The following is a 13,216-nucleotide window of genomic DNA, read 5'->3' on the forward strand; positions in this document are numbered from 1 at the left end:
CTGTTTTCTGTCACAATTTTAATAAACAACAACAATAATACTAATATGTTATACTGCTACAAAATTCCAGATGGATAAAATTATTCATTATACTAACAGTAGAAGAGTTACTAGTGTCATGTGTAGAATAATGCAGATGGGTTTCAAATTATCTCTTAGTTTGTTTTTGTTTATGGGTTATGAATCAGTTCTTTATTAGCTTGTTTATATATATATATATATATATATATATATATAATAATGAGGCAAAGTGGTAATGCATTGTACTTTTTTCCAACAGTTTATTTTGTATAAAAATAAACTGTTGGAACAAAGTACAATGCATTACCACTTTGCCTCATAAATAAACTGTTGGAACAAAGTACAATGCATTACCACTTTGCCTCATTAATATCTTCTATGTCCAACACGCGGAACGTAATATCGTTATATATATATATATATATATATATATTGTGTGAAAGAAATGGATGAAGAGAACAATGGTAGGCGTAGCTTAAATCAAGGTTCCCCAGAGCTATCTACCCTTTTTGGAAAAATTGGTGATGCCGAAAAAATGTCCCTGCCGGGAATCGAACCCGGGCCCCCAGCTTTGAACGCCGGTGCCTTAACCACTAGACAACAGAGACGGGTTAGTGGCTAGGGCGACCCCGATCCAATTGATCGTCAGATAGACAGATTTTCGACACCATACCAATTATAATTTCCTTCGTCGGGTGAAGGTGGGTTTTGAACAATGACAAGCCGCCATGCCTCAAAGGCGTTCAAAGCTGGGGGCCCGGGTTCGATTCCCGAAACCCTATAGGCGAAATTTTGAAGCCCTATGGGCGAAAATTTGATCAACTTTTCTCTCAACGGTTGTTTTATTCACCTTGTATTTTGCTATATACTACCACAACCGACGCAGGACCTCCATTTTTTTTATTGCTATTACACTTCTCATATAAATACTTTATTCAGATTATTGTTTCCTTTTTATTCTAAGAAAAAGTAAACAAAATGTATGTCCAAATTATCCTAATGTATAATGATTGGAATGATTTTCTAAACATACATGACATTTATGTCTAATTTTCAAAACATGTGATTCGTTTTTTTTCTTAATTGTTATATTTCATGCAAAATACAATCACTCATTTGTGTATAAACGTTTCATTTGTGAAAAAGAATTATGGCAATGTACAATTTATGAAAATATTAAATTTCTACCTTTATTATAATATATTAAATGAATTCAGAATACAGGTATTAATTTCTATGAAAAAATAATATCCGGATAATCCTAATTCATTTTGATTTGAATAACTTTCAACAAATATTTTTTGTCGTGATTCGGTTTTTTTTTTCAATCATTAATGCATAACATTTCTTTTGTGAAAAAATATGACTATGTACAATTCATGAAAATATTAAGCTGCAAAGTACTTACATTATACCATTATGATGTATTGAATTCTGAATAAATAAAAAAAGATAGAAATTGAAAAACTCAACAAATTTACAACACATTAAAAATATCTGTCAAACATTAAAAAACCGGTATACCTCGCATCATGAGAGGTTGCTTGATACTTTATTTGGGAATGTTTCATCATTTTATAATCCGGTGCATTTTTGGCCGACAAGTTATCGGATACTTTCCTTGATTTTGATTGGCTGGCAATCAAACTTCCTATGGCAACTGTTTGATAAAACAGGGCTTGTCAGATAAAACGTCTGATAAATTATTTCATGAAAAGCTACCTAGATAAACGGTTACACTTCGTAATTCCGAAGGTTTGTAATTCCGAAAGTTCTTTATTCCGAAGGTTCGTAATTCCGAAACACGTAAATTGCCTATACCTCGATGTTCGTTAATCCAAAAACGTAAAAGGGTTCGTTAATCCGAACATTTGTGGCGTTATTCCGATGGGTTCGTTTTTCCGAAGGTTCGATAATCCGAAAACGAAATAAGGTTCGTTGTTCCGAAGGTTCGTTGGTCCGAAAACGAAATAAGGTTCGTTAATCATTTCGTTTTCGGACTAACGAACCTTCGGAATTACGAGCCTTATTTCGTTTTCGGATTAACGAACCTTCGGAATTACGAACCTCATTTCGTTTTCGGACTAACAAACCTTCAGAATTACGAACCACATCTCGTTTTCGGATTAACGAACCTTCGGAATTACGAACCTTCGGAAATACGAACCTTCGGAATAACCGAACCTTCGGAATAACGAAGCTTCGGAATTACGAATGTATGCGAGATAAACGATGTTGTCACTTTTTTTTCATCTTGACCTTCTCCCCAAGATTATTTTATTGGTCCATGAATGCAAGCACTGATACAAAGAAAATTTAGTTTCCAATCGCTTCGAAATACACACACACACAAAAAGAAATGAAATTAAGATATATCACAATATTAGAAAACTATTATACATATTCAGCTGTGAAAAGAAGGAATACCCTGAATCCTGAATACATAATTATCATGACTCAAAAGGTCGAACTTGCTCATCAAAACGAAGCAAATTGTGTTTTTTACGACATAAATTCTGTCGATTTACCTCTCCGCCGCCTTATGAAGTAAACCTAAACAATAAACATCCGGAAATACAGCATTCAGTTGTATTTGGGGTGCAAAGCCCCACTTTATGGAAGCTAATTTCATTAAAGTCCACTATCATCGTGATCATAATTTGATAAAAGCAGAAAGGAGAATAATAAATGGACCTGATTATGCGAGAATCTACCCATTATAGGGGGCCTATGTTAATGCAAGCATGTAGCCATGGGGGGGGGGGGGGGGGGTGGGGTGGGGTTCAGGGCACTTCGTGCAGGTGAAGTTATGCAGAATCAAAGCCAGAAAATATACTGATTTCCTTTTATGAGGCATACTGTAGGTGATAGAGTGTTTGTTGTCACCTATTATTATTTTATTCATGGAGACATTTCTGAGAAATAAATCCCCAACATCATTAATAATTCAACTGCGTTGCCAGGATTTAATTTTGGAGGGGCGGTAAATGCACGCGAAGCGTGCCAACCGGAGTTTCCCCCTCCCGCGCGGAGCGCGAAGTTTTTGATATCTCATCGAATTTAAATAAGAAAAAGACGTCTCTTGCGTCTCTAATACCCTTATCAACTCGAATTCAATTGACTTGCTGTGATTAAAAACAAAACCTGTTTTCAAAAGAAAAGATGATCGAGCGCCCAAAAATGGAAAAAGATTGAGGAATTCAAAATAATTCCTTCTCCGCTCGAAGCGCGAAAGCTTAGACGTTTTATTAAAAAAAATTGAGAACAGAAGTGGTATAAAATCCTACCTTGATCACATCAGATTTGATTGTAAAAACGTTTAGTTAGCAACATTAATAACTCGCAAAACAGAGTAGAAAGCGGATTTATGCAGGGATCATATTTCTTCCCACGAATGGCGTTGAAGCTCTAAATTTTAAAATTTCTCTGAAACTTTAACATGCTCTAATGATATTTCTTAAATAATAAGAAGAAAAATATAACTCTAAATGTGAAAGGGATGATGCAAGCTATATAGAAGAGGTACTTTTCCTTTCCCATGCACGCGAAGCACGGAAACTTCTGTTTGTGTAATTTCGCTCATAATATTTAGCGCTTGCTTTTATATGATTAAGAAACTTTCAAAATTTCAAATCAATGGCAAAAAACAGGACAGGAGAAGGTTGCTGTGCAGCGATATGGAATATAAAGTTTAATCGTACTTACTTTTGCATATAGCTTCCCCCTTTGAGCAGATACTTTGCAAAAATATTGCTTGCGGAAAAGCGGAAGAAATACCATTTGGGGACTCGGGGAGTGACGGTATAAAAGTTTACCCGCTCGGAACAGAATAGCCGAAATTTTGTGTCAGTGCAATTTTAAAAAAAAATGCTCTTTACACCCATGCTACTTTATAATTTCTGGTAAGAATGCGATTCCCATGACCGGGAAGGGGAAAACGGAGTAGAAAAAAAATGTGTGGGAAACAAAGGGGAAAGGCAATTTTTGTATTTGGCACGCGCGAAGCAAAATTTTGTATGAAGAGAGAGATGAACATCTCGTTTAGGTTTTTATTCTTTTGACAAAAAACAAAACAATAAATCTATACACTTCTTCCCTTTTCTCCCTTCGCTTTTTCCTTTTCTCCTTTTTCCCCTCCTCTTTATTTCTTTTTGGGGGCGTTTTTTTTTGGGGGGCCGCCCCCCTGGCTACGCGCCTGTAATAATTAAGGCAACTCTGGAATTACTGGATAATGTCTTGTTTTCTTGAGATTCAAAGAATATAATTACAGCTCTTTATCCATTCATTAATTTAATGATTTAGGAATCGATAACCGTTTGTCTTGTGATGGGTTTATTTCATAATAACAAAACAATATGGGGATATGACATCATCAACTTGTTCGTTGCATATTCTTTTCACCGAAATGATACAACACTTTAAGATGTCTCAGCCGATTTTGATGATATTCTCAGTATTTTGTTTGTCTAATTTTACGTTATTTTGTTCAAATCATATAATGTTCGGCCTGAATTTTTTAGGCCTATCCCAGTAATTGCATTGCAAACAGGAATTTTTACAATTCTGTAAATTATGAACTGTAATTGATTTTTGTCTCTTTGGTACTATTTATCTTTATTTCAAAGAAATTTCAAATGACAAATTATTATTTTTCATCCACCATGTGAATTTCTTGCTTTTGATCTCTCCGGCCCCTCTCTTATAGTTTTAAAGTGAATATGATTAACTCCTGAAATTTGATCTGGATCACTCAAACGTCATATCAGTTATGAATTTACATTCACATATTCTATAGGCCTTAAATATTCATGTAAAATTTGCCTCTTAATACCAATGACAGATCATGCATATTGACTGGCATGCTTATGATCTTCCATAATGAATACTTTCACATAGTTATGTCACTTATATAAGTATGAAAATCGGTGAATTATCGGATGGTGTAATACCACTTGGTCTACTTATCAGCTCGTCCAACTTCACATAGTCTAAACCCATTTCGTCTACATCCAATTCGTCTAATTCCCACTTGGTCTAATATCCAATTCGTCTAATTTCCATTTGGGCTATAACCAGTTGGTCTAATATCCGATTCGTCTTATTCCCACTTGGTCTAATATTCAATTCGTCTAATGAGCAGTTGGGCTAAAACCATTTAGTCTCAATTTCTAGTTGGTCTAACACCACTTAGTCTAATTTCCACTCGGTCTAATTTCATTCCGTCTAATTGTCATATGGAATGACCGTTTAGTCTAATTTACACTTGGTCTAATTTCGATTTAGTCTAATTTCCACCTGGTCTAATATCCAATTGGTCTAATGACCACCTGGTCTAATATCCAATTGGTCTAATCGGACCACTTGGTCTAATTGAATAGCCAAATGGTCTAATCCCAGTTGTGCTAATCATCACTTGGTCTAATTTTCATTTGGTCTAATTCACACTATAATGTCCATGTCGCCAGGATCCGGAGGGGTAGAGCCGGGGTAGGGCTTGTTGGGCGCAAAACCTCACCGTGAAGGACTATCGATTACGAGATAGTTGCCCATCGAATGAATTATTCTCATCAAATATAATTCTTGTAATTAGGCCTATATTGATTATATAGATGATGATGAAAATCATATCATACTCATAATCATTACATCACCGCATGCACGTACATTTACAGATTGAACAATAAGTTGGGGACCTTGTATCTTATAATGGATGGGGTCGAATGGCGGGTTTTCATTATAGAATAACATTATTATGAAGAAAAGAACGAAAATATAATGTAATTGATTGTGTGGATACGTCGTCTGGTAAACATGTTTATGCCTCTTTTATAATCACCGTTATGCATGCACCATTACGGATGACTGACTTGAACTTGACGGAAAATGAGAAAATAGTTATGCAGTTTGGGGGATTCCAAAAGTTACAGAGCCATTAGATCATGTAATTATGTTTTGAATATTTTGTTTAGTTATTTCAATAGTTATTTTGGAGGCAAATAACATACCAGTTAGATAGTTTGAATACACTATACATGTTTATTGGGTTAGCTGCGACAACATCACTGCGACCATCTTGGTAGCAGCCATGACCTTCTTCGTAGAAGTGGTCACGTGTAATTAGTCTGCGCTTGCAGACCTTTATCATTTATCACCACAGTAGTCATTCATCCTATCTTCTCATTTGATTGAATTTTAAAGATTTGCATTATTCCGGTGAAACAGTTCTAGGCATGTATTTATGAATATTCATTTGGTGGGCTAATGATGTCATATCAAGATGGGCAATGAACTTGCATGATCTCCACGATATAATATCGTTTGTTCAAATACAAAAAGAAGGTTAATCTATCTCTTGTGTCTGAAATACAGTACAATTCTGGGCGTTACCACCTAAAGATTATAATGTACAATGAACTTACCTGTAGATCTGTTATCAAACAATAACTTCTGTCCAATGAGAAGAAAAAAAAAAAAACTTCATATGTTATATTCCACACGAAAGGCAGATCCATCAACTGTGATATGCAATTAATGATAAATAACTTCGAAATAAAACGAGAAAATACTGTGAAATTTCTTGGCATATGGATAGACTCACAATTAACTTGGAAAGATCATGTCGGCTATATTTCAGGGAAAATATCAAGATTTACTGGAGCATTATACAGAGTAAGGGACCTCCTCCCACTGAGGGTCCTTGTAAATTTATATTATTCGATGATTTTCTCGCATCTTACTTATGGTATAACTGTATGGGGACAATGTCATAGATACCTTTTCCAAAGATTATTTCAACTTCAAAAACAGTCTATCCGTATTATAACAAACTCAAATTATTATGCTCACTCCGAACCATTATTCAAAAAACTACAAATCATCCCTTTGAATGACCTTTATAAGTTTCACGTTGCAGTCTTTATGTATTCTATTATACATAATCTACTTCCTCTCTCAATTAATGAATATTTCCTCTATAACTATAACGTAAATAAATATAACTGCAGAAATTCTACAGACCTATATATTCCACTTCTTAAATATGATGTTTCCAGAGCAAGTATATGCTATCAAGGGCCCCAGATTTGGAACAGCCTTCCAAATCATTTAAAAGATAGTCAATCATTAAACATATTCAAGAGAAAATACAAACATGCTCTCTTACATACTGTACTATAGCTTAATCTGCCTCTTATGTCATACAGCATGTTGGTGCAAATATTATTATCATTTTTGTTTTCTTCTTTTAATTCATATTTATCATAAAATATAGAATAATTAAGTGAAATTCTAAATGTTATATATACATCTGTATCAGTATATTTATGTGTATATACGCCATAATGACTTATTACAATACAATATTATACAATATTAAATAATTAACACTTGTGTCCCCTCCTTTGCCTGCCACCCCCCCCCCTCTCCCCCGTTAGTTAGGATTTTAATTCCTCTGTTATCCCCTTTCTTGCATTGTGTTTGTTTTGTTTTTCCTGTTGTACGGTAATCAGGGGGATAGACCTCGATAGGCCAATGGCTTTCTGTCTTTCCCCCACATCCGCCGTATACAGCGGAAATCATTGTTTATATTTACTGTGTTTTACTATCTGTTTATGACTACTTATACTTGTCAATATCTGTTCTGTCGTATAAGATTTTTATTTGTATTTATGTATTTTTGTATTTTAAAGAGGTGTGAAATAAATGAATCTGAATCTGAATATCCCCACTTGTTCTTTTGTATTTTATAATATGAAATTAGGTTTATTAATTTTTTTTCTACCAAGTACTCCCAAGTACTAAAACAATTGGATTGACAACTGAAATACATTAGTTATTTATTGCCGCAACTTATTTCATCATAATGGAGCTACACTACATGTATGAAAATGAAACATTTATGACTTCATGTAATAACATGAAAAGGAAAGTGGGGATGTGACATCATCAGCCCATGCACCTATTGAGTATTCATGACGATGTGCATATAACTGTTTTTTTATACAAAATATTGATAAAATTTAAAATTCAATAACTTCGTTATTTGTTATCCGATTTTGATGAAATTTTCAGCATTTTGCTTTATGAATTTTACTTTATCTATTTAGATATAAATATTTTCAGCCCGGACCATCCCTTTAACTAACGAGAGAGTGATGTCCTTAAAGGACAAGTCCACCCAAACAAAAAGTTGATTTGAATAAAAAGAGAAAAATCCAACAAGTATAACACTGAAAATTTCATCAAAATCGGATGTAAAATAAGAAAGTTATGACATTTTCAAAGTTTCGCTTAATTTCACAAAACAGTTATATGCACATCCTGGCTGGTATGCAAATGAAGAGACTATGACGTCATCCACTCACTATTTCTTTTGTATTATATGCAATATTCTAATTTTCTCCTAATTGTCAAGTGATACAACGATTAATTCCTCCCTGAACATGTGGAATTAGCATTGTTTAATTCTATATGGTTCAGTCAAGTTGGTCCTTATTGGCAAATCTATAAAAAAATGAAATATTGTATAATTCAAACGATAAAAAACAAAAGAAATAGTGAGTGATGGACATCATCGACTGATGCACCTAGTTGTGCATATCACTGCATGTTTTGTGAAAAATAAGCGAAAATTTAAAATGCCATAACTTTCTTATTTTACTTCCGATTTTGATCAAATTTTCAGCACTATGCTAGTTTGATTTTTCTCTATTTATTCAAATCAGCATTTTCCTGGGATGGACTTGACCTTTAAAGGCATTGGCCCCCCGGCATTACCCTCGTATAGGATCGAAGATGGCAGATATCCGCTTCACAATTTGCTAGTGGTAGTGGTCGCTTTAAGCATGTACACTGATCCAGCTTTGTCAAGAATCGGCATTTTATGCGCCATAATGGAGCGTGAGGAGGTCGGAGACAAAGAAAGAGAGGGACTAGAGTAATTAAAATTCTCTTCATATTAGCAACATTATAATCAATAATTATAAGACAATTCAGCATTAATTTCATTTTCAGCCAACGACGAACGAGAGCAAGGCCCTATATAAACAAGGTTGCGACACCGGAAGTAGCCGTCATTTGCTCATGGAGCTTTTGAATAGTTCCAAATTCACCGAAGTTTGTGTACAAAGTCAATGGGGGAGATTTTTCGACAGCAAATTTCAGGTAATTACAATTGTTATTAAGAAAAAAAAAATGATAGTTTTTAACGAGAATTTTATGTGCTTCGTTTTGAAATGATTGGTTTGCAATAATTTTGAATTTTAACATGCTTTTTTACTAATTTTTAATAGTTCCAAGGCGTAAACATGACAGTAAAGATACGGTATGGGACTGGCAACCGTAGCCGGGAGGCGTGCGGCTGGCTCAGTAGGCCGATATACGCTGTGACTGGTTGTGTTTCCTGACGGGCTGACGGGTTGGGCGTCCGGACACATGAGTTTTTCCTTTCGATTTTGAAAAGTTTACAAGCAATGTCTTTGATTTTTTTTTTAGCACGGAATGTAAGAAAATATTATAGGCCTAAAGAACAAATAATGATGGTGATAAGCATTATTCAAGCTATGTTTTTTGCTTCATTTTCCTGAGAAGTGAGATAAAAATAAAAAAACAAGTGAGATAAAAAAAATAAAAAAAAAACAGCAAGCCTAGACTTCTACATAGGATGGGGGTCGGGTGTCCGTACACTTTATATTTTTGAAGCCTTCTTTTTTTTCTTTATATGAATTTAATAGTTGTAATCATCTTCTATTTTGTTCTCTGTAATATATTCCCTAACATTTTGTACTAAAAATTGATGAAACTTTGCTTGAAAATTTTTCCAGACGACTTTCTAAAATTGATCGTCTGGACACACAACAACTGGGTATACAAGGCTAAAGGCTTCATTTTTCAGTGTCCAGACACCCAACCCCTCATCGATGTTTCCACAGATCCAAAACAAATTTCCTGAAAATGAATCCCAAATTTTCTGAAATTCATAGACAATTCCTGGAATTTTCAATTTTGATTTTCAACGAAAATTGGCAATAATAAATAATAATTAATACAGTGAGCTTAAATTTGGTCCAAGAAGTGACCAAAATCAAGAAATTTAACATTTTTTGTTCATCATGTCCTCTTGAAAAATAGGAACAAAATTAGGAAATAACGAGTGCAGAAAATTATGAGCTGCGATGATGGAGCCTACGTCTGGATCCGGAGGAAGATCTAATGACTAATGTTAGATCTAAATCTTTATAAAATATTACATGAATATTTTAAAGTTGCTACGGTTAATTGTTGTTTAATTGTAATCATGGGCGGATCCAGTATTTTCCAAAACGGGAGGCACATTTTTCTGAGGAAAAATTTAACATGCTAAAAGAAAAGGGTCTTCACTTTCAAGGGGGGGGGGGGGGCAGGGGCACACTTCTGCATTTCTACATTACAATTTTTAGTTTTGCTTCTCAAGGGGTCTGGGGGGGCACAAGCTGGCTTTGCCACGTCTCCCCCTTGCAATTTTTTGATTTCCTGAATTTCCTGGAATTTTTTTCATTTCTGGAACCTTTCCTGGAAAAAGTAAAAATTTCTCAAATTTCAGGAAGAGTGGAAGCACCCCATCCACTTGCACTCTTCAACCACCCTGTCTGTCTTGAGTCAATGCAACATACATGTACAATGCACACTCAAAAAGTCTTTAAAATATCACTTTTTTTTGACATAAAAAAAAACTCAGATCCATTCAGTTATTTGTTTTCATTCTAAACTTAGATTTTTTCTTTTTATTCACCAGAGCGCTCAAAAACTTTTAATTTTGAGCATATTTTTGTGAGGCCTTCTGAGATTGATGCAGATCTTCATCTCCACAGACTCTCTTTTTAATCCCTTTTTTATTAGAAAAAAAAATAATTTCAAGAATTCAATTTAGTTTTGTGCCAAGGCATTTTTTTATGATGATGAATTCACTGTATAGTCAAAATTGACTGTTCCTAAATATCAAGTATTCATCCAGTCTAGATCAAGAGAAAATCAACAATCTTGTTTACAATCTTGTTCACCACACAGGTTACTAACTGCAGACAAGGACAGGTTATCACAACCTTGTGATAAAAGTGGTGTTAGCTTAGGACTGCATTTTTTAAAAGTGGTGTTAGACCACATGGATGTTATCACAACCTTGTAATATTGGATAAGTGCCCCCATCATACCACTAGTTGCATACTTGCATGTCCGGACAGGTTGGGTATCTAGACCGAAAATTTCTTCCACTAGGCCAAGTAATTTGAAATGGTTTGGAATTAAATTCAATTCTTTGTAGTTTTTCAAAGAAACTTTTAGAATTTAAAGGCCTAATGTACATGTAGACCTCTACTCTGTTGATATGTATGGTGTGATAAGTAATTACAAAAGCCAATGACAATACATACTTAGTTGACTAGATAATCATTGATGCATGATCATGCACCAAACTTATCTAAGTTAGATCTAAATGTAGATTTTTTTTTTCAATTTGATTGTGGACAATAAAATAGGCCCTAATTGCTGCCGATTGATCTGTTCTGGATGAGAACTACTGGATAAGCCTGTAAGCTGTGAAAGTATGATTGTTTGATTTCCATCATTATAGTAATAAGATGTGATTATATTACATACATGTAGGGCTACATTGTGCAATCAATCTTTATTTCCTTTAAATCTTGCATCATGTATCAGTCCGCCTGTCTTCTGACCGCATTTTGTGCAATGTTGGATGAGTTCGACTCTCATGAAGTTCCAAATTTAAATTCAGAACTTTCATTGGTGGCAACAGCATAAAATGAGGGTCAATCTCTCACTCTCTACCTCTTGTTTCTTTTATTTTATATTTAGTGTACATGTAATGATAATATAGTTGGATCATGCATTAATTTAGATAGCTGTAAAGATGTTGTTTTATTAAGCAAATACATTTTAATGCCAATATGAACTTTATATGGCATTGGATGGGTGAGGATGTGCCATGGCCGCATTAGTCTGCAGGCACAGACCGAATGAAACTTGTTCTAAGTGTGGCTCCAAGGAAGATACATGGTGACCATGAAGGCATGAAACCTACTAAACTATCTCAGATGTTGTTCTGCTACACTATTCTTCTTCGCCATGGAAAATTCCAGAAGTTACAACGTCTGAGATGGTACAGAGATTGAAACTTTTTGGTCTAGAAAATGGGCAAAATATTGGCAGTGCAGAAATGTAAGTACTAATTTAAAAAAAGGAAGCTACATGCAAACCAACTGGATTACTAAACTCATTTGTCCATGTACTGACACCATGAAAGCATTTAGGGTTATCATAGACCTAGTGGTCAATGATGTTCGAATATGCCTCGTGAGAATTGAACTCACCCAGTACACAAAAAAAGAGTTTATAGCCAAATTGGTACAAGGCTAGACAGGAATAACCGTCGTTTCTGGGGATTTATTTAACAATTTCTTAAATTTTACTAAGTGAGAGAAGCCAACGCAGTTCAGCGAAACAACCAAATGCAGAGACTGATGCTTTTGGTCTAGTACTAGGCCTACTTGGGTATTTCGCTTGCCTTCAGAATAGTTTTACATCACGGTGGCAACTATAAGGAAAACCATGGCCTGTATCATATATGAAAATAAAATAAGGCATGTTAATCTCGAGAGCACCAAGGTACATCATATGTAAGGCATGATTATAATGTAAGTGGTATAAAATCCAAAGAACACCATGGTATGTTTTTACAGGGCATAAAGGGTAGAAATATTAAGAATGCTATGAAAAATCTGTAGCCATAGGAATATAAGGAGGAAACTAGCTCTAGCCTTTGTAATTCTGGTGACAAGTACTGACAAGACCACTTATCCAATGTAATAGGTTATAATATAACCTAACCTTATCCTCAGTTAGTAACCCCTGTGCTGTGTGGTGATTGAAATGAATAAGTATTTATTTACTTTCTTTTATATGTAATGTGTTTTTTTATCTAAACTGGATAAATGCTTCATTATTTGGTACAGTCCTGGTTGTAAATTCATCTTATGCCTTAATGGCCCCAAAATAAATTGAATTCCTGAAATTAATTTTGTTCTAATTAAAAATAAAGTTTGTGGAAGTGAATATCTGCATTCTGCACAGCACTTATCTCACTTTCCACCAATTATTAATAGGCAATATGTTTCATCTTCAAAATCTAAATTAAAAAAAATGA

This window comes from Lytechinus pictus, chromosome 12 (assembly GCF_037042905.1).
Source record: "Lytechinus pictus isolate F3 Inbred chromosome 12, Lp3.0, whole genome shotgun sequence".
NCBI classification, from domain to species: Eukaryota; Metazoa; Echinodermata; class Echinoidea; order Temnopleuroida; family Toxopneustidae; genus Lytechinus; species Lytechinus pictus.